This window comes from Dermacentor albipictus, chromosome 9, assembly GCF_038994185.2.
Source record: "Dermacentor albipictus isolate Rhodes 1998 colony chromosome 9, USDA_Dalb.pri_finalv2, whole genome shotgun sequence".
NCBI lineage: Eukaryota > Metazoa > Arthropoda > Arachnida > Ixodida > Ixodidae > Dermacentor > Dermacentor albipictus.
The window spans coordinates 49475982-49498374 of record NC_091829.1 but is presented as its reverse complement, the minus strand read 5'-3'; the positions used below and the strand labels follow the sequence as shown (position 1 = coordinate 49498374).

The following is a 22393-nucleotide window of genomic DNA, read 5'->3' as shown; positions in this document are numbered from 1 at the left end:
CCTGAAAATCAGCGTATAAGTTGACTGACTTCCTTTCTGTTTGATTCTGGTCATTTCATTATATTTAAACGTTGCCTTCACTGAAATAACGAGCGACGCAGGCAGCACCGGTATCGTGGCTTGCTTTGGCGCCTTTGCTAGCATTTTGTCATTTTATGTGCAAGTGGTTGTAACTAAGAGCACTTTTCTGCTTTCGGGAATAGCTTTCGCTTGTGCCGCCACGCCGCCTACTTGAAGACACCACGAAGTGGCTGAAAGAATACTGGCCGGTTCGTGTAATTAAGAAATCCCCGAGTCTTCTGGTGCAAGCAACGCGGAGACGGACAGCCGAGCCAAGTTCCACTTCCCATCAGACGAGGTGAGTACAATCTTTGCAGCTCTTTTGAAATTATTACGCTTAATCAACTTTTGCTGTAGCAGCAATAAGTGAGAGGCTTTCCGCTGCTTTCTAGCTGTAGACGTTTTCTTTTTCGGGCCTGTGAAGTAGGCGCATCATCGGGTAGGGAAGTGCACTGCAGCTTTTTTGGGGGAGCCGAACCTCCCTGAATTTCATCTTGACGCGCTGAAAACATAGCCTATTCGTTCCTCCTTGCGAAACGCAATTCTAAACTTGGTGGTAGTGTATTCAAGGAATACTGCAGTTGGCATTACGTTGGTATAAGTGGTGCCTTAGTTTTTTTTTTATATCTGTCAAGACAACAGCGTCGGAAGAAATGTTGAATCAGGGATACAGCAAGCCGAGAGCAAAAAAAAAAATTGCAGAACTAAATATTATATGCCTTTCCAGCGCACATGTTCGTATGTATTTGAAGCGAAGCATTTCAATGAATTCTATACAGTCAACGCTTATGCGCACAATTGTTTATTTCATCATATCCAGTGAATAAATTCATGTAGTTTTTATACGTGACGTTCACTTCCTACAATATTTGTATTTGCGCCCTGCACCGTTCAAAAATATATTCCGGAATGCAAACGCCAAATAAGATGGATCGACAGTGTGAGTCGTCTGCGAGCAATGTCACGAGGTTGAAGGCGATGTGTGACACTTGCTGAGGCAACAATGCCGATGAGAGGTGTGTGCACATATAAGCAGGGCACATTTCTCATCGCACGAATTGGGGACATTTTCGAAGCAGTTGTAATCTTGAGAAAAGGTGCGGTTCGACAGCTTTTTTTGTCGACTCACAGACGGCCGTGTACCCTCTGCTGTTCCACCTATGAGCTCGAGTCTCTGAATATATTTGAAGGGTAATCTTTAAGCGTTCTTTGGGCATCGGTCAACGGACTCGGTTAAAATTAGTAACTATCGCTTTTCTCTTGCACTTACTGCGTTACTAGTGAAGCCGATGTATCGTACAACATTTTGTTTATGCACATTCGTGCTTTTTTTTCTTGGACGGTCCATGACACCGTCCTTTAGGGATCGCAGTTATATTATTACATTGTGTTAACCTACAAATTATTATTATTATTATTATTATTATTATTATTATTATTATTATTATTGCCATCAAAAACAGACCACAACATAAACAGGCCACTCTAAGCCTCAGTTGGCTTGTAGGACCGTGCATTAATATGATACACATGGTGAAAAAGAAAAAATATAAATTGATGGTACATGTAGAATAAAATAATAATAATAATTGGCTACAGTAAAATTCTGCCCCTGACAATAACAAAATTACGATACAACCACCTCGACATGACGTGATGACTATGTCATCGGTGGCATGACTACTTGACTGTAATTGCAGGAAAAAATGTATTACAGCGCACACACGCGTGATCATTGACGATGATGTTTAAGCAGCGGCATCTGTGACGGTCGCAGCTCGCTGTCGAACGTTTATGGTTGAAGCTTTTGAAAAATAGCTCCTTTTGCCATTTCCCCCCTCTGCGTGGTTGGGCGGTGGTTGACGGTCGGACGCAGCGAAGAAAACGTTCGTTCGTTCTTTTGTTCGTTGGTTAGTTGGCTTGTTCAGTCTTTCGCTAGTGTGCTCCTTTATTAATTTGTTCAGCCGTTTCTTTAGTTAATTTGTGCTACTCACCTAAAATTAACAATCATTGTAGCTGGTTCAAGCAAAATTTTTCCTTGCCGCAAGATTTCACTTGTCATGCCACCGACGTCACAGTCACCATCACATAGTCGTCATATCGCCGTAGTTTTGTAGTATTGTGCTTGTCGTGCAAAGCATGCTAGTGTCGTCGCCATCTACGTGTCATAATCGCCATGCTGTCGTCTACGTCGTTACTATATTTCATTGTCCTAGCTATTGTGGTGTCTTCGTCACCCCCCTGTTGTATTGTACGTATCATGGCTGTCAGGTTGGCGTCATAGTCAAGCATCGTACCTGTCATCACCGTTGCAGCCGTGTTATGGTGCCGCGGTCGTCCTTGTGACAGCATCTCTGCGTTTGTGCTATCACTGTCACCATCGCGTCCTTGTCATTAATGTCAAGCCGTTTTTATCCTTGACTTCCGTGGTCATCGTCGTACCACTGTCTTGTCATCGTCTCTCGATCTGACACGCAATCACGCACATAATCACACGCGGACGCGCACACACGCACGCGCACATGGGCATGCACACACGCACACGCACACACGATAGTTCGCCTTGCAAGGAGGATGAATTATCTGCCAGTACGGTGAGGAACTGTAGTGAGAGGCAGGCCCACACAGAGGAGGGTAGCATAACCGTAGCGTAAAGCACATCAACAATCTAGGCGGAGCAAGTTAGATATACACACGCCGCATGTTGTGTAATTGCTTACATTTTAAAACGAAAGTTTTTTCGCCTACTCTCTCCGCGTTTAGCGTGGCTGCGGCTGGGTCGGCTGGCACTGCGGGGGATATGCGAGGAGGTTAGGCGAAGGTTATATGTGAGCCGAGCACAGGTACCAGAAAACGGAGTTAAATAAACGCTCTATGCCTGCCGGAAAAGTAATGCCAGTGCTTGCGCTTCGGTTAGGCGTAATACAAAAGCAGTAAATCCCTACATACAATCATAACATATGATACCTGCGCATAGGCATCTCATAAGCACACAGACGTACTAGTGTGTCAGCGCGTTGTAGTGAAGTATTTATTGTACTTTATTTTGTTAGAAGATATCAGGTATGTTCCAGCGGGTGTGTGCCATTTCTTGGTCAATCCTCCTGAATGGGAGAGAGAGAGAGAGAAAGGCAAAGGAAAGACAGGGAGGTTAACCAGAGATTATCTCCGGTTGGCTACCCTGTACTGGGGGAGGGGAAAGGGGTAGCGATAGGTGAGAGGGAGAAGGATTTAAAAAAAAACTGCACACACACGCACGTACACACAAACTGTTTCTGTGGGCACTGACACGCAGCCCGCAAAGGCGTTCCTACTGTGATGCAGTGCACCGTACAATCCTGAGTCACACAGTGAAGTCACAATCTGGCAGAAAGTCCAGTGTCTTTTAAATACCGCAGCAGCGCCTTCATAGCCGATCGCGCTGATGTTCGCGTAGGCCAGTGTCCAAGGATCTTGTTTTCTGACAGTGGGCGCTTGTCCAGTTTGTCTAGGGTGGCTGAGAGGACTGCTCTTTGCGGGTTGAAACGAGAGCACTCACAAAGAAGGTGCGCGATTGTTTCATTGCACCCGCAGAAGTCACAAAGTGGGTTGTCGGACATTCCGATAAGAAAGGAGTACGCATTTGAAAATGCTACTCCAAGCCATAGACGAACTAGAAGGGTACAGTCGCGTCGTGGAAGCTCGGGCGGAATACGGAGTTGTAAAGTAGGGCCCAGGGTATGAAGTCGTGCACTTGTGAAATCGGATGAATTCCACTGAGCCAATGTCAGGTCGTTTGCCAGTACGGCAAGTTTTTTCGCTGCGTCGGCTCTCGAAAGAGGAATGGCAACGCACCTGACGCCGTCATGGGCAGATCGGGCAGCTGCGTCTGCTCGATCATTGCCGTGTATGCCACAGTGACTAGGCAACCACTGATATATGATATCGTGTCCTTCGTCAACTATGCGATGGTGTACTTCTCTGATCTCTGCGACGAGCTGTTCATGTGATCCATGGCGCAGTGCTGAGAGTACACTCTGTAGGGCTGCCTTGGAATCACAGAAGACTGACCATGCATGCGGTGGTTCCTGCTGAATGAAATGGAGAGCCGCACGCAAGGCTACCAGTTCAGCAGCTGTCGTTGATGATACATGCGACGTTTTTAGGTGTATTTCGATGGATCTTGTTGGTATCACCACAGCAGCAGCTGAACTTGCAGATGTGACTGCGCCATCGATGTAAACGTGTACGCGGCCGCTGTGCACCTCATGTATAAGTTGTAATGTGGCCTGCTTCAGGGCAAACGACGGCATGTTTGCCTTTTTAGTGATTCCTGGGATGGTGAGGCGTACTTCAGGTCTGTGCAGGCACCATAAAGGTGTGGATGGTCTTGCTGCAGGCATGTAGTTCATTGGCAATGAGGTGCGATTGGCAACAATCATACGACTGATAGCTGCGTGTGGCCTTTCTGCGGGTAGAGCGGCAAGGTGGTGAGAAGGTAGTCGGGCAACGTGGCGAATATGCGCTCTGAGAGCGTCGATTACCAAGTACGTTGTTATTGGGTGATCTCGAGCTATGACAATCGTTGCCGCCGTAGACGCACACCTCGGAAGACCGAGACACGTCCTTAGGGCTTGAGCTTGTAGTCCCTGGAGTACACGCAGGTTTGTTTTGCAGGTGTTCCCAATCACAGGGAGGCTGTATCTTGCGAAACCGAGGAACAAGGCGTTATACAGCTGCAGCATTGACCGCACCGAAGTGCCCCATGACTTTCCGCCGAGAAATTTGAGGAGATGAATTATTGTCAATAATCTCTTCTTTAGGTATGAAACATGCGGGCTCCATGATAGGTCTCGGTCAATAATTACCCCTAAAAAGCGGTGTTTCCGTGCATTTGCTACTGCTTGCCCATTGACCTTTACACTGTAACGCTTCATTTCCTTCCGAGTGAATGTAACAAGGCAGCATTTCTCTGAAGACAGCTCTAAGTTCTGTTTTCGCAAGTACAGAGATGTTATCGTAGCTGCCTTTTGTAGCCGTGCTCGTACCTGCAGTCGTGTTACGGCAGACGCCCAAACGCAGATATCGTCGGCATATATTGATACCTGAACTGTGTTGGGCAAGCATTGGACTAGGCCAACGAGCACTAGGTTGAATAGCGTCGGGCTGAACACTCCGCCTTGCGGTACTCCACAGAACGTTTGGTGTTGAGTCGTGGCGCCTTCCTCGGTCATCACGAAGAAATGCCTGTCGGTCAAATAACTGCACAGCCACTGAAAAGTGCGGCCACCGATTCCTGCTTTAATCAGAGCCTCTATAATGGCATAATGTGCTACATTGTCATAGGCGCCTTTTATGTCAAGGAATAATGCCGCAGTGAGTCGTTTCATCCGTTTTTGATGTTGAACATACGCGACCAAATCGATGACATTATCTATGGATGAGCGCCCACGCCGGAAGCCAGCCATAGCATCTGGGTACACGTTGTAACTTTCCAGGCACCATTCCAGGCGCGTCAAAATCATTCGTCCCCGCAGGGGCGTCTGCGTCAGCAGGCGTTTGGTGTGTTGCGACACCACGTACCCGAGCACACGAGGGTTGGACCCTCCCGCGTGTAGCCGTGCGCGGCTTAGCCGTGTCCGGGGAAAAGGGGATCCTGGGGGTTGAGCCAATACCGGGTGTTTGGACCGTTACGGCCCCTCGGCGGCGGCAACACACCCCTTTGGCCTCGGCTTCACGTAGACACCCCCCGGACTGACCCACCCGGGGGAAACCGGCAGTCGCCTTTTCCTGTCCTCCTCTCCAATCTTCGTCTTTCTCTCTCGCCTTTTTCATCTTTCCTGTCTTCTCATCACTTCTCCTCACTTCCTAGTTTCCCGGCGGCAAGGGTTAACCTTGTGTAGCTAGCCAGCCTTGGTTATGCTGTATTTGGTTATAGCAGCGATGTACGGCTGGCGTTGGCAGGGTTTCTCTAGCAGGAACTCCTGTCACGTCCCCCTGTTGGGCTCCATGGTGGGTGGTCGGCATCGCGGCCGAAAACCCAATATTACTTATGGAACATGCTTTTCCTAAACTACCTGATCGCCCTCAGAAACGAGGGCGCACCGAAGAAGTTTTTCAATTTTTCGGACAACAAGTCCAGAACTATCCTAGATACCATGTTATTCACTCGGAAAACCCAGACAAACTAGTGCGCAACATTTCACCGTTCCTTGTTTCGAAGTCTTTAACTGAAGTTTTTGGAACAGGATATAAGGCATCGAGAATGACAAGTGGTGATCTTCTTTTGGAGCTCCACGATAAGAAGCAGTACGAGAAACTGCCGAAACTTGTCTCATTTGGGGAGACCCAAATAACAGTATCCCCGCACCGTACCATGAACACTACCCGAGGCGTTGTCTCGGACGATGACATGCTAGAGCTCACTGAAGCTGAACTCTTGGAGGGCTTCAGTGAACAGAATGTAATAAATGTTAAGCGAATTAAGATCAGGCGAGACGGTAAAGAGATCAACACGAAACACCTGATACTCACGTTCGGTTCAAGTGTCCTCCCCGAGTCCATCGAGGCCGGTTATATCAAACTTCGTGTTAGGCCATACGTGCCAAATCCTCTCAGATGCTTTAAGTGCCAAAGGTTCGGCCACAGTTCACAGAACTGTCGAGGCCGGCTGACATGTGCCAAGTGTAGTGACACTGAACATTCCTCCGAAACATGCCAGAAGACTCCACATTGTGTCAACTGTGATGGCGAGCACGCCGCATACTCGCGCGCCTGCCCGTCCTGGAAAAGAGAAAAAGAGATTGTGACAATCAAAGTCAAAGAAAATATATCTTTCAAGGAGGCACGTAGGCGGGTGTCATACCTGTCTAAGAGCAGCTTTGCCGATGTGGCGCGTAAGGGGGCAGCGTCGCAACGGCCTCCGGCGGCTGTCCGACCCACAGGCAGTGAGTCGGCAGTTACGCCATCTGCCCCCGCGGCGGTTGCAGCTAGCGCTGCTCCGTCAACCGAGGAGAAGGGACCATCCACCCCAAAGGTGGGTGCAGCCGAGGCTGCCCCAACCTCCGAGGCCCCTTCCAGCGCTGGCAACGTCCAGCGCAGCCAAATCCCTCAGGGAACCCCATCGACCTCCGGGCTGGTGGGCGCAGGGGTCTTGCCCTCCAAGGCGGGACTCCCTCTGAAAACATCTCGCTCGCAAGAGCGCTTGTCCGGCGCCTCACACGAGGCAATGGACACTACACCTGACCCCAAGGCGCACCAAACGCCTAAGGAGCGTCGAGAATCGCTCGAACGCTTCAGAAAGAACAAAACACCTATTACAGGGCCTCGAAAGGGCTCTGTAATATAAGGCATCCACTCCGTTTCCGTAAACACAGCACCAATTTACCTTAAAGATGGATACACAAATCATTCAATGGAACATCAGAGGTCTCCTTAGAAACCTTGATGATGTTCAAGAACTCATCCACAAACACAATCCAAAAGTGCTGTGTTTACAGGAGACACACTTAAAATCTACACACACAAACTTTCTCCGAAAGCACGTTACGTTTCGCAGAGACCGCGAAGATGCTGTCACAGCATCTGGCGGTGTAGCTATTATTGCTGACAAAAGTGTAGCGTGTCAGCATCTAAAGCTCCAAACGGCCCTTGAGGCCGTGGCCGTTCGAGCGATACTTTTAAATAAACTAATTACCATCTGCTCTTTGTACATACCACCACATTATCAGCTTCACAGACGCGATTTAGAATCATTAATAGATGAGCTCCCAGAACCCTATATGATTCTCGGTGATTTTAACGCACACAGTAGTTTGTGGGGCGATCCACGCTGTGATGCGCGAGGTCGCGTCATTGAACAAATGCTTTTCTCTTCTGGAGCATGCCTCTTGAATACAAAGGAGCCCACATATTTTAACCTAGCCAACAAGTCATACTCTGCCATAGATCTTAGCATTTTATCGCCGACGCTTTTACCCTATTTTAAATTTAATGTACTTAACAACCCGTATGGGAGTGACCACTTCCCAATAATCCTAACCACTCCGAAACAAGATCAACTTCCCCCGCAGGTCCCTCGGTGGAAGATTGACTCAGCCGATTGGGAACGGTACCAAACTCTTACTCACATGACGTGGACTGAGATGTCTGGTATTGGCGGCGAGGAGTTACGGAGTCGCCCTCTATCGGAAGCGCCTCGCTGGCGTAGTATGAGGGATCACGTGGCGCGCTCCTCGTAGGTTTTGCTGTCAGCGCTCACTGAAAACACCACGCGCGAGCTTTCCCGGACATTTCTGTAAGTACTTTCGAAACGAGAGAAGTTTCTTACTGTCTAAATAATAATCTTGGGCCAACTGAAAGCACACAATCGTTTACAGCCGCTATCTCATTACCGAATACGTACAGTGAACGCCACTGCGCGCGGTCGCCGCGATGGAGTCTGCCGAACCGGCTACTTGCGTGAAAGGTAGGTAAACGCTGAGAGCAAACTATGTGAAATATGTTCTTATAGTGTTTGTATAACTAAATGGAGCGTAATAGAATGAAGCCTCAATGCAGCGATCGCGTAGATTCGCAGCCACCGACTGCGCGTCTGCATGCTTGTCCGCGCACTGTTTCGCTTTCTCCGCGCGCACGTTTTCGCACCGTGCCATGAGCTTTAGTCCGCAGAATATGAGCATTTGACAGTATACAAGCAACCATTGTTGCGTGTTTGCTATTAGAGCTGTTCAAAAATAATTTCATTGTAGAGACTTCGACGCCTACGGGGACTGTGATGTGCCGTCGCGACGATTCAATCTTTTTTTTCTTCTGAATTCTTTGAGCTTTCAATACTATTTCTCGAGTTGCGTCGCACTGCATGTTTATCGGTACACTCAGCGTGCAATTTCCCTCTGCTCCTTTTTTGTAATCCAGTGCATTAATTCATAGCACAAACATGACCATATGCCATGCTTTTTTTTTAATGTGCTTCTTACAGCTGCCTTTCCAGTCCACTGAACTTGCCAGTATCTATAGCATCGACAAGTTCATACACCAAACCGTCATGACATTAGTCGGGCAGCGGACTCGGGCGAGCGTCTCAGTGCGCGTTTTCAGAACATCGCAGACCGGGCGCCGGAGCAGACATCTTCTTCGCGTCTGTGCTTGCTGCATACCCGAGTTGCAGCCGATGACTGTTTGCCGGTTTTATGTTTCGCGAGCCAAGCTTCACGCAGCTTGTCCTGCGGCTACGTGTGAATAAGGCTGACACCGGCCTCCGTTACGTGCGTCCGGCCCTGCGGCACCGAGCAGTAGCCTACCATGTTGCGCGCCTTCAAAGGTACCCACTACCTATTGTAGTGCTTACTAGCGTTGTAAAGGAGACACTCGAAGCGGGAAAATTTCGCCACTAAATGGGGACCGCAGCGTCCGAGGGAATTTAAACTCGTTTTCAGCTCCCTTCGGCGCGCCCGAAGCAGCCGACGCGGCCGCTATGTCCACGTGATCCCTCCTAGCACGTCACGCCGACGGTGGCGCCAGCTTTTCCAGTGGTGGAGCTCGAGGCCAATAGCCATAGATGATGCAGTTGCGTATTTTACAGCTTTTATACTGGATGCCGCCTGTAAATGTATTACGCAAACGAGCGGCATGGGTTCCAAGCGGCGTGTTCCCTGGTGGAATGATGCATGCAGGCAAGCACGGAGGAACCAGAACAAAGCGTGGGCCATATTTCGCGATTCTCCAACAGCAGAAAACCTAGAAAACTTTAAACATATCAAATCACAGGCAAGGAGAACGCGCCGACAAGCAAGACGAGAGAGTTGGGCGAAGTATATAGCAAGCATCAACTCGTACACAGATGAGAGCAAAGTATGGAATAGAGTGAAGAAAGTTAATGGGCAACAAACGTATTCCTTACCTCTAGTAAATAGCCACGGAGAAAGCCTTGAAGACCAAGCCAACTTTCTCGGTGCACATTTTGAATACATATCGAGCTCTTCACACTACTCCGAAACCTTCCTAAAATACAAAACACAAATAGAACAGCAAAAATTAGAAAGGAAATCTGCTAAAAGTGCTGCGTACAACGATCCATTCTGTATAGCAGAACTGCAGGCAGCACTAAACTGTTGTAATACATCCGCCCCAGGTTCAGACCGCGTAATATATGAGATGTTAAAACAACTACCATCCGAAACACAGAAAACCCTCCTTTACCTATACAACGTTGTTTGGTCTTCCGGCGAGATCCCCTCTGTTTGGAAGGAGGCTATTGTAATTCCAATCCTAAAACCCGGAAAGGATCCTTCCTCGGTATCGAGTTACAGGCCTATAGCATTAACAAGTTGCCTCTGCAAAGTATTCGAAAAAATGATTAACTGTCGCCTCCTGCACTTCCTAGAATCAAACAAATTGCTGGACCCATACCAGTGCGGGTTTCGGGAGGGTCGATCCACTACTGACCATCTCATACGTATCGAGGCACGTATCCGTGAAGCTTTTGTGCATAAGCAGTTCTTCTTATCAGTATTCTTAGATATGGAGAAAGCCTATGATACAACGTGGCGGTTTGGTATTTTGAGAGACCTCTCACAGTTAGGTGTACACGGAAATATGTTCAATGTTATCGAAAGTTATCTGTCGAATCGGACATTCCGTGTTCGAGTGGGCACTGTTCTGTCACAGAAATTTGTACAGGAAACTGGAGTGCCGCAGGGCGGGGTGCTCAGCTGCACGCTCTTTATAGTAAAAATGAATTCCCTTCGTCTACACATACCACATAACATCTTCTATTCAACGTATGTTGACGATGTGCAGATAGGTTTTCAATCAAGTTCTCTTGCTATCTGTGAGCGACAGATCCAGCTTTGTCTTAACAGGGTCTCCAAATGGGCTGATGTGAACGGGTTCAGACTGAACCCACAAAAAAGCACCTGTGTCATTTTCTCTAGAAAAAGAGGCCTGCACCCCGATCCTGAAATTGTGTTGCATGATGAGCGTCTGCCTGTAAACAAGGAACATAAATTTTTAGGCATAATTTTAGACGCGAAACTAACCTTTGTAAAGCACATAAAATATCTTAAAGACAAGTGCATGAAAACAATGAATATCTTAAAGGTGCTCTCACGCACAACCTGGGGCAGTGATAGAAAATGCCTCTTGAACTTGTACAAAAGCCTCATACGCACACGACTAGACTATGGAGCCATAATTTACCAGTCGGCTACTCCAACTGCTCTAAAGATGCTTAACCCTGTTCACCACTTAGGAATTCGCCTGTCCACAGGCGCCTTTAGAACAAGCCCAGTGGAAAGCCTCTACGTTGAGTCGGATGAGTGGTCACTGCATCTGCAGAGAACATATTCGTCTTTCATGTATTTTCTTAGAGTGAACGCAAACAGTCAGCATCCCGCGTATTACACCGTAAACGATTTGTCCAGCTGCCAACTTTTCCGCAACCGGCCCAGAGTGGCACAGCCTTTCTCCATGCGTGTTAGAGACATGGCTGAAGAAACAAGGGTTCCACTGCTTGAATACCACCTTATGTCCCCTGCTATACGGCCCCCGCCGTGGCAGTGGCAACCAATAGACTGTGATACATCTTTCGTAGCTGTCACAAAGCACGCGCCTGTCGCGCATATACGAATGTACTTCCTCGAATTACAGCACAAATACTCCTCTCCTGAATTCTTTACAGACGCATCGAAGTGTAATTTTGGCGTATCTTACGCAGCGGTCGGTCCATCTTTTTCAGATGCCGGTGTTCTGCACCCTAACACAAGTATTTTCACAGCAGAGGCCTACGCGATATTGGCTGCCGTTAAACACATTAATGAATCTCATATCCCCAAGGCAGTTATATACACAGACTCTTTGAGTGTTGTAAATGCTTTGAAAACTGTCAGGAAATATAAAAACCCTGTAATTCTATCTCTTTACTCAGCCTTATGCACAATCTATCAGTCCAAACAGCATATCGTCGTATGCTGGGTGCCAGGGCACCGAGAGATAGAGGGAAACGTGTTGGCTGACGAGCTAGCCACATCCGTCAACGCGAACGCCTCCAACACTTCCACGACTGTCCCTGTAAATGACCTCAAGCCCTCAATAAGAAAAAAGCTAAGGGCTTTCTGGCAGTGCTTGTGGGACGAACAAACAGGAAATAAACTACATGTTATCAAGCCGTATCTTGGCAACTGGCCGCCGGTATCAAAGAACCGCCACACAGAAGTAACACTTTGCAGACTCAGGATAGGACACACATACAGCACACACGCATACCTCTTGTCCGGTGGCGATCCACCCATGTGTGATAAATGTGGTGAGCCACTTACTGTGCTTCACATCCTGCTGCAATGCACTGAATTAGACGCTAATAGGAAAAAGCATTTTCCATTACCACACCGTCAACAAATTCCCCTTCATCCTCTTATGATCATAGATATGGAACCACTCTTTAAATATCAACACTTGTTCGCATTTTTAAAAGATGTACACAGTTTTCATGTCATATCACCAGGAAATCCGTAGCACGGCCTCTTAACTGAGGTTTCTGCTGCGATAACTGCACTAAAAGAAAGCACCTGCCTCCCAGCCTTTGGGCTCAAAGGCCTCCCGGAGGCTTAGGTGGTATTTCCACATTTTTCCATTTTAGCTCCACGACCACTGATCACGCGTACTAGATCCATAGACATCTAGTTGTATCACTATCATAATTTTATATTATATATCATTTTACGCTTTTATGATACGGATTGATTTTAGGCCACTTTACAGCCATGTCACATCCCACCATCGCAACTCACAAATCGGCACTTAACACAACATTATCAGTCATGGCGCTCTTTGGCCATACTTGGCCCTTGCGCCACTAAACAATACACATTCATTCAAAATCATTCGTTCCATTATTTTCCCTATGCAGCTGGCCAGAGCGATGGGGCGGTACGATGACAAGTTTAACGGTGATTTACCATGTTTGAGAAGTGGAACCAAGCGGCTGCATCTCCATTCACGTGGAACCAAACCGTTGCGCCAAGACTCGTTGTAAAGGTTTAGCAGCATGAGGCGTGCATTCTGCCCAAGATTGGCGAGCGCCGCATAGGTAACGCCGTCCGGCCCAGGTGACGAAGAGCGCCTGCAAGTCGCTAGTGCCGCTTCAAGCTCCTCCACCGAAAACATTACATCCATGCGGGAGTCCCGTGGCACAGGAGTGGCACATGGTGTAAGGGCGTGTTGAGGCTGCGAGCTGGCAAGGCTTGAGCAAAATTCTTCGGCAACGTCTATTTCGCTGCGACCTCCTGAATGGGTATGTGCCACTGAACGCAAGCGGTACAGAACCCTTACCCCCGTATTCAAAAAATGCAACTTAAGTTGAAGCCTATGGTTGACTTGATCCGAGTGACGCCTACCGGGAACGCGCCGAAGGAAACGCAGTGAGCGTCTTTGGGCGCGTTAACGCCAGGCGTCATCTAAATCAAGTCAAGCATGTGCTTCGACCTAAGTTGCATTTCTGCATACGGGGGTTAGTGTATCTTCACATATGTCACACCTCTCCGGGCATACACTTGTCATCGCCGTTTCTTTCCCAGAAGAGCATCATCTCACCTTTGCCCTCGTGACACTGTTGCGTAGATGTGTAACACTGCGAAGCCGCGTTTTTTGGTGCTGGAGTTTGGTCATAGTTTGTGAATGGTGTAGCCTATAAAAGAAATTGCATGAGATTAATGTTCTGACCTTTTCGGTAGATAAACATGTACGATGGAAGTTTAACACGTGGCACAGGACGAAAATAAATGCAATGGTATGCATCGCCATTACTTGTATGGCATTTATTTACCTGCTTCACTCAAGCTTCGCATGACATAAATTCCAAAATGCGCATCGGATCTGCATAGCTAATTTTCTTCTCACGCATTAGTAATTTTGAAGTGTCCATTGGGGCCAACTGTTACATTGAAGGTTCTACAACAGCGTGAAGATGTGGGAAACAAAATTCGACTCCGAGCCATCGAGCGACTAACAAATTTGTGAGTTTCGTACGCCTTGTTATTTCTTAATGAATAAATTACTTATGTTCAGCGCCCTTCCGAGCAAAATCAACTGCTAGTCAGCGCGTGTGTTTATTCTCCGCTGTTCACTTTGCTACTTCATAAATACATTATCTTGCTTTATTCGTCGACTTTTTGCCCTTACAGTGAGCGAACCCAAGTGATATTATAGTCCCGAGAATTGAACAGCCCAACGCATAAAATTTATCGTAGAACTAAAACAGCAGGCCTGGTGTGCCTTTGACTTCTTGGGATAACGAAACGAGAAATTTTGATGTATGCATTTGAGCAGATTAGAGGATGCACTACGATTATCGTGTCTTCAAGCAGGACTCTACTCTAAACTGTTTTGACAGTCTTACGATTATAAAGCTGTGAAAGCGTTACGACTTGAAGTCGATGGTAATATAATACACATGTGTAGAGAGTGCCAAAATAAGGGAATATAGGCAGCAGTGCCATTGCACGACACACATCTAAGCCTGAAGTTTTCGTTTCCGCAGCTGACGTTGTCGGCGACTGTTTGTTCAGCGATCATTCTTCGTGGTGCTGCTCCACCACTTTGCTTCCCTGTACGGCGCTGAGTCATCCACACAGGTGAATCTGGGACTGCGTGGCCAAATCGTGGTCTGCTGCAGGCATCCGCAAAACCATCACTGGAGGTCGCTGCTACTGCGGCGCACCCTATAAACAATTCGACGTCAACGACTGGTCTTCACTGGCAGCATAGGCATTGCATGACCCACATCTAAGCCTGAATCCTCTGTTTGCGCAGTTATACTCCTGCGTTGACATATTTTTTTTTTCTTTTGCAGCCACTGCTGCTGCTAACGCTGCCATCAACCCTGTCTTCTTTATTTTCTACCCGAGTCTGTGTTTAGTACTCATACCAAGCCGACGAATGCAGAACTGTCGAGAAACATTTAAGGGTTGGAAGAAAAGATTAGCAACATGGCTAAAAGCACACACGAACTCGTCTTTGGTACGATCTTGCTGACAATGAAGGAGTCTGGCATCGATGTTGTTGAGCTGAAAAAAAAAGTTTATTCCATGAATAAAAGTGCTGAGCACTTGAACGGACTTGTATAAACTACTCAGCCAAAATGCTACGCTAATCGTTGGGAACAAGCAACTGAAATCTCAGAACCAGTAATTGACTTGCAAGGTTGAGGAGCTTAAACAGTACTCTCGCCTTGCCATTGTCGAGATGATGGGCGTTCCCTGCTCCCAAGTAGATGTCTGTGTTACAATAATGGAAATGGTAGTGGACAGAATCGGCTGTCCCGTATCGCCTAGCGGTCTGGGCGTTCTTCATCGCGTACCCACCAAATATAATGGCAAGAAAGATGTGGCTACATTCTGTTATAGAACTAATGGGAAATGGGAAAGCGCTGCTAAAATAGAGGCTTAGGAAGAACACTTGAAAAAGCGCTTTTCTTGTCGTGTCCAAACTGTCTTAGCGACATAGGACTGTCTGGCTCTTTCAGCGCTCCCGTTTTCTAAGTGAGCATCTCATATTACGAGGCTCACTTTTCCAAAACCCTAACTTTGATGAAAGAAAGAAACTGGATAATTCTGTTGGGGGACAACTGCGAAATTAAGGCCAGGAAGACTACTAACACCAAAGCTCGGCACATTCGAGATGAATATGACATACATACAATAAACTACAGCTCATTGTTTACCCAGTTCACATAACAATTATGGTTTGTCTAGTGGAAACCGATTAAGGGAATTCCTTTTTAAGCGGATTTCATTCGATCATTCATTTTGACGGCAGGAGTCTTCGCAAGCACTTCAATGCAGTCGGTAGTTTCCGCGCTTCACTAACTTTGGCGGTGGTGTTGAGCTGCTAAGCACGAGGTCGCGAGATGAAATTCCAACCATGGCGGCCGCATTTCGATGGGGGCGAAATGCGAAAACACCCGTATACTTAGATTTAGAAGTTAAAGAAGTCCAGGTGGTCCAAATTATTGGAGTCCCCTACTACGGCGTGCCTCATTACCAGATCATGATTTCGGTGGGTAAAACCCCATTATTTAGGTTTAGTTCGTTTTCACTTATTGTCATTACCCAAACTTGAATTTCTATTGCTTCCCTAACTATAAGTCGGAATACTGCAATAGAATAGCGGGCAGTGATGGTGGTGCAGCCATATATGTTTCTTCTAATATTTCTTATCGAAGAATACATGACCTATTATTAAGCGTTACTCATTGTTAATCTGCTTGGATTAAATTGAGTAACTGCTTTCTTGCTCAGGTCACTAAAAATTTCATATTTGGCTGCATTTACTGTTATCCTCCTTCGTCAGTCAACGAATTCTGTACCAATTTTGGTCATATTTTACACACTGTATCACTAGAAAATAAGAATGTTGTTATAATGGCTGTAAAAAACAGTAATTTACTCGATGAAGCATCACCCATCTGTGTTAATTATACTAGTTTCTTCCATAGCTGCGGATATGATTAATTGACGTTCCCACACGCGAAGTCTCTAATGGCACAGGCACTATTTATGATCATGCTTTTTATTGTCTGCTTCATTGACCAGTGGCGAAAGTTTTGCACATCGACAGCAGTAATTACCTTCTGCTCTGATGCTTCCATTGTAATGTACCACCTTGCCCACTTTCACATACTAAAGCTGTCTTGGACAAAGACGGCTTTATAACTGCTGTTTATACAAACTTTTCTCAAATTAGGTCACTAAACAACCTACAGAGAGCTTTCCAATTTTTTTTCACGAATTATGTCATACTTACGAAAGCTCACCTCCAAAAGAGATGTCGAAGAACGGTGACATTTTCTCAAAGTCCCTGGATCTCACAGCAGTTATTTAAAGCATTGTCCAAACGAACTACCTTAGACAGTAAAGCTAAACGGCAACCGTTTAGCATGAACTTACTTGCCCGATATAAAGGCTTCTGTAACGCTTTCAACTGTAAACTGAAATCAGCTAAACGGTTGTATTTTGAGCAAAGAGCTTTACAGGTGGCCAATAACACACGCACACACAAAAAACGAGATTGTCAACGCCTTTTTAAACTCGAACACGTGACTAAACCAGGTACCCAGAATTTTATTTGATGCAGTAGAGCTCAGTTCCCCTTCTGATGTAGCTCAGGCTTTTAGTAGTTTTTTTTTTCATAACAGTTTAAGTTGTCCTACACAGATCATCAACATGAACCGCCCAACTCCTCATTCTTTTTATTGCCTACAACGTCAGAAGAAATAGCTGCTGTTATAAACAACCTAAAAGGGACAAGCGCTGTAATTGATCAGGTCTGTCCTGCTAACATTAAATCGGGCACCTACTTTAAGACATATTTTCATTTATTGTTAATTATTATTCAAGAATGGTTTATTTCCTTCTACGCTTAAGCGTTGGAAAGCCACAGAATTCTAAAGGAAAAGGGAATAGCTCATTATTACATAACTACAGACCTATTTGCATTCTACCGTTCCTTGGGAAAGTTATTGACAAACAAATTGCAATACGCCTAACTAAATGCCTTTCGAAATTCTGTATCCTCTCTTCATACCAGTTGTGTTTTCGCCGTGGATATTCTACAGAGCTGACACTCATTCATATTACTGACCAACTGAAAAAAAATTATTCGATGAAGGATTTCTCGTCACCTTAATTTTTATCGATCTAACGCAGGCATTTGATAGCATAAAAGCTCGAAGCAACTGGCATTTACGGACCTGCCCTTTCACGAATTAAAAGCTACTTACATAACAGAGTTCAAGTTATTTCCATTTCCAGTGCTTATTCTCGTGAGCGAACTACTAACATGGGTGTGCCCTAAGACACTATCCTAGGACCACTTCTGTTTTTGGTTTATATTTATGATTTACGTAATTGTGTCCCTTTCCCAAACTGCTTTCTGTACGCTCATGACACCACCATTTTCACCATTTATAAAGATATTTCATCTCTCGTTAATAAGCTAAATGCTGTCTAAGGTGGTGTAATGTTGACACGTTACCTAATAATGCAACTGGGACTAAATTTGTTGTATTATCTTCCCATCATCGAAACATAGCATCCATTCCACCTGTCACTTTTGATCCCTACTGCCTTCCTCCAAGTTCTTGTTCATCTTTTCTTAGCATTTTAGTTAATTGTAATTTGAAATATCACGATCATATTGCTCAAATAAAAAGAAGGTAGCTTACGGTATACTCTTTTTAATTAAAGCACGTCCTTACTTCACGCGTACCCCATTACTCTCACCTTATCACTCTTGTATCCACTCTTACTTACGGTGCAGTATGTTGGGGAAACAACTGAAATACTCATATGGCGTCTTTCCAGGTGGTTCAGAAGCGAGCGAGTAATAAGAATAATTACTTGCAGTTCACGCAAGTAATTATTCTGCCTGCTAGACGAGAATAAGAGACTTACCATTTCTGGAATTACTAAATAGAACCTAAGTATATTTTTCTACTGATTTTTAAATATTGTGCTAACGTCGATCGCATTTTCATCTAACCTGATAACTTATAGTACCACCGGATTCACGTTGAATAAGAACTTTCTTTTGCCAGGAATCCATAATCACTATGGTAAACAGACTGGAATTCCTTTCCATATCAATATGGAACACTGTTTCTTTCATAATGAGAAATGCAAGATTTTTACACCAAATTTATAAAGGACTAAAATGCATTTATTATTAACAGACTAACGAGAAGGTGCACTCTGTCTATTCTTTTGTTCTTCTATGTTTTTTTTGTGCCTAAACTGTTGGTAATGTCTTTCCAATCAAAGTTTCTTGCGGCCATTAGATATGCTAAACCTTCTTGTTATTTGTGATCAATTATGTATCAATTGCTGTTAACGTTCTTGCTGATCGTGTACTACCTTATTATATGCTACTGTTGCTTTGAAATGTTAAGTATCATAGCTGTTATTGTACAAGAGGTCACGATACAGGGTTTGACTATGGGGCCTGGTTCTGTATAATAAATACTTGCAATTTCACCCAACTTCTACTGTTAAATTCTGATCCTGAATGCAAGTGGAGCATGCAAACAAAGTGCAATGTTCTGATAAATGATTTGAAGAAACAGAGAAATATAATCCTGTGTTGTTCATTTGCAGATGTCATAACTCCTTACGCGATAGCGCAACTAATTCCACGCACACGCACGACAACGCTAACCGGCACATCTCTTCTATTCTCGATTATGTGTCGATTTTATCGAATACTGGCCAAACTGACCTCGTTGGCTCATCTGGTTACCTCATAACGTCAGTTACCGAAGGTGACTTTAAAAATATGAACTAATAAAAATAGGAAGCCAAATCCAGGAATTATAGCAGTCATCGCCATCATCACCATACGCTTATTTATGTCCTATGCTAGCGATTTCCAATAACATTTGTCTTGAGCTGGCTGATTTCACCTTACGCCTGCAAATCTTCTAAATTTATCACACCACCTAATTTTCTGCTTTCCTTGGCTGCACTTACCTCTTCTTGGCACCCATTTTGTGACTCTAATAAACCACTGGTTATCTGTCCCAGGCATTACATGGGCCGCCCAGCTTAATTTTTTCCTTCTAATGTCCTCTAAAACTTCGGCAACCCTTGTATGCTCTCTAACCAACAATGATCTCTGAACGTTATGTTTACCATTTCTTTCATTTATGTTTCCTGTTAATCTCCAAGACCCTACTCCTTATTTTAGTACACATAGAACGCAATGAAGGTACCTATTTCAATGGCGCGCTGCCGATCATGATTTCGTAATGTGTAGCTTATGCTATCTAAACAACTTTATTATGACCAATTATATCCCAAACAATGCCTGGTAATTCCTCAGAGTCCTGCTAAGCTAGCATTACTCGGCAGGGTTCGCGTATTGTACATTGCCAGGGTCACTTTCCATTGGGGCTCTGTCCGGGTCCAGAGATTCTTAGCACCCTGTGCTGGTATGCGCCGCTCTTAATGAACAGTTTTCACGCCAGCTAGGTTGACTGCGTTCTAGCGACCTGGTACTTTGGTGCCCGTCCCACGAACGCGGTAGGCAGCAGTTACTTCGTTGTCAGACTTGCTGCCCACCCTGTAGACCTGGTGGCCAGCTCTTATATAGTGTCTTACTGTCCGACATGTGAATCTGGTAGCCACGCGTTCTTGGGAACTGACATGCTACTCTCCACGCAGAAGGCTCGAGGACCAGCTATTTTATAGGCCTAGTATCTTGGTTTCCGTATGTAGGACCTGGTGGAACTTTGCTGCCTGACCTACGGACCTGCTGCCCAGCTGTTCTAGAAGACCGAGTACCTTTCTCGCCACTCTGAGGACCATGTGACTGGAAGTTTACGTCCTGGTGCATATCTTCTCCCCCTGCGGAGCAGCAAGTGCCGGATGTTTGAGTCTGTTTATGCTAGTAACTTTATAAACATGGCAAGGTGAGTAAGCTGGGAGGTTACAATTCAGGGAAGTAGCACCTTTGTTCGTTTCATTCTGTTTGATTTCGCCCATTTCTTCGTATTTAAACATCACCTTCACAGCAGTCACAGGCAATATAGGTAGTACCCATATCGCGGCTTGCGTTAGCCTAGGTTTCCATTTTGCCATTGGCGTCGACTCTGGTTGGACGCAAGCGTGCTTACCTGGTTTCCTGAATAGCTTTATCTTGCAGCGGTCGAAGGTATCTCACACCTCATTTTTGGAAGCACCACGATGTGATTTAAAGAATCCTGGCTGCTCGCTTGTCCCCGTGGGTTTTCGTTCAACCAGTGCGGGGGCGGACAGCTGGGCCAAGTTCTTCTCGTCAGACCATGTGAGCACAATTCTCGTTGCTGCTTTGAAGTAAGCATGCTGAATGAACTTTTCGTGTAACAGCTATGCGGTTTATGCCTTACGCACATTTTATCTTAGTGCGTTTTCATTTTCCTGCTCGCGAAGTAGGCGTATGAATGGTTGGACAGTTGCACTACATCGATTTTTCAGTGCAGCACGTCACCGAATTTCATGGCGACGTGTTCAAAAATTTACCTGTGCTTTCGTTATTGCGAAAAGTAATTCAAGACATGTTGATAGTGTATTCGAGGTATTATGCTTGCAGCTTTCTTTGCCGACATTCCGCACTTACTTTTATTTTTGTCATGGCACCATTGGCGGAAAGAAATGCGAATCAATGATACGCCACGTCGGAAAAGTTACACTGAAAGAAAAATCATAGATTTCCAACGCACATGTTCAACCATATCTGAAGCGAAGCTTGTTGTTTATATGCTATAGAACTAGCGGCAGTGACTACAGTTGTAAGATTTCATTCTATGCGACGGATAAATTCATTCAATGTTTATGCACAAACTTCACCTCGTGCAATGTTTATATTTGTGCACTGCACTGTTCAGAAGCTATTCAGAAAAGCAAACTCCGTATCGGGCGGATGCACAGTGTCAGTCGTCTGTGTAGCCATGTCACGAGAATGAAGGTGGTGTCTGATGTTTGTAGAGTGCTGATGACAGGTGCATGCACAGAGAAGTGGGAATCCTTTGTAATCGCATGCATTGAGGACATTTGGGGAAATTGTAATCTTGAGCATGCGCGGTTCGGCAGTTTTGCGAAGGTGGTCATTGAGGGTCATGTGCCCTCTGCCATGGCGGTACGTGTTTATGGCCCTGAGTATCCGAAGAGCGATCGTATCATTATGGGAAATAAGTTTCTTGGAGTTGGTCAACGCACCTGGCTAAAATGAAACAATCGCGTTTGCCCTGCCCACGCTGCATTATTAGTGAGACGGGTCCACCGTGCAACATTCTGTTTGAACCATGGTCCTTTTTTTATCGACGATCCTTGACAGTTTTCTTTGTGTGCAATATGGCCTGTGTATTTTTTTTAACTTTGCAGCTTTCGGGAACAACGTTTTCACCTCTACTGTCCCGTCAAACGTAAGGAGTCAATCGTGGACACCACTTACCTTATCACATGTTAAAACCTAGAAATATAATATTAAAAATAAACGGCAGAAACATTCTAAGGACAACATCACGAGATAACATTGACATAGCGACGTCATGCTGACTGTCATCGGTGGCGTGACTACTTAACTGCGATGGCAGGAAGATGTTGGAACTCTAAACATGTACAGGGCGTGCATTGTCATTGGCGATGATGCTTAAGCAGTAGTCCCGGTGAAAGCAGCAGCAGTGTGCGCATTATACTGTTCGTGGTTGCACATTTATAAGTGAATAGCTTTTCTTGCCTGTTTTGCCGGTTTTCGAGGTTGGTCTCTGGTCAATGGTCGGTGGTTGAACTCGGAAAGGAAATCGTTCGTTCGTTGATTCGTTATC

The 22393-nt window shown here is 45.6% G+C and overlaps 1 long non-coding RNA gene across 1 annotated transcript in view; it reads left to right on the top strand.

Moving 5' to 3' along the window:
* The first annotated feature begins 214 nt into the window (after window positions 1-214).
* Window positions 215-22393, top strand: part of LOC135911925 (uncharacterized) — a 35820-nt gene continuing 13641 nt past the window's right edge. Inside the window, exons 1-2 of the long non-coding RNA XR_010567506.1 lie at window positions 215-358; window positions 20307-20500. This is a non-coding gene — a long non-coding RNA (uncharacterized lncRNA). The remainder of the gene's footprint in view (window positions 359-20306; window positions 20501-22393) is intronic.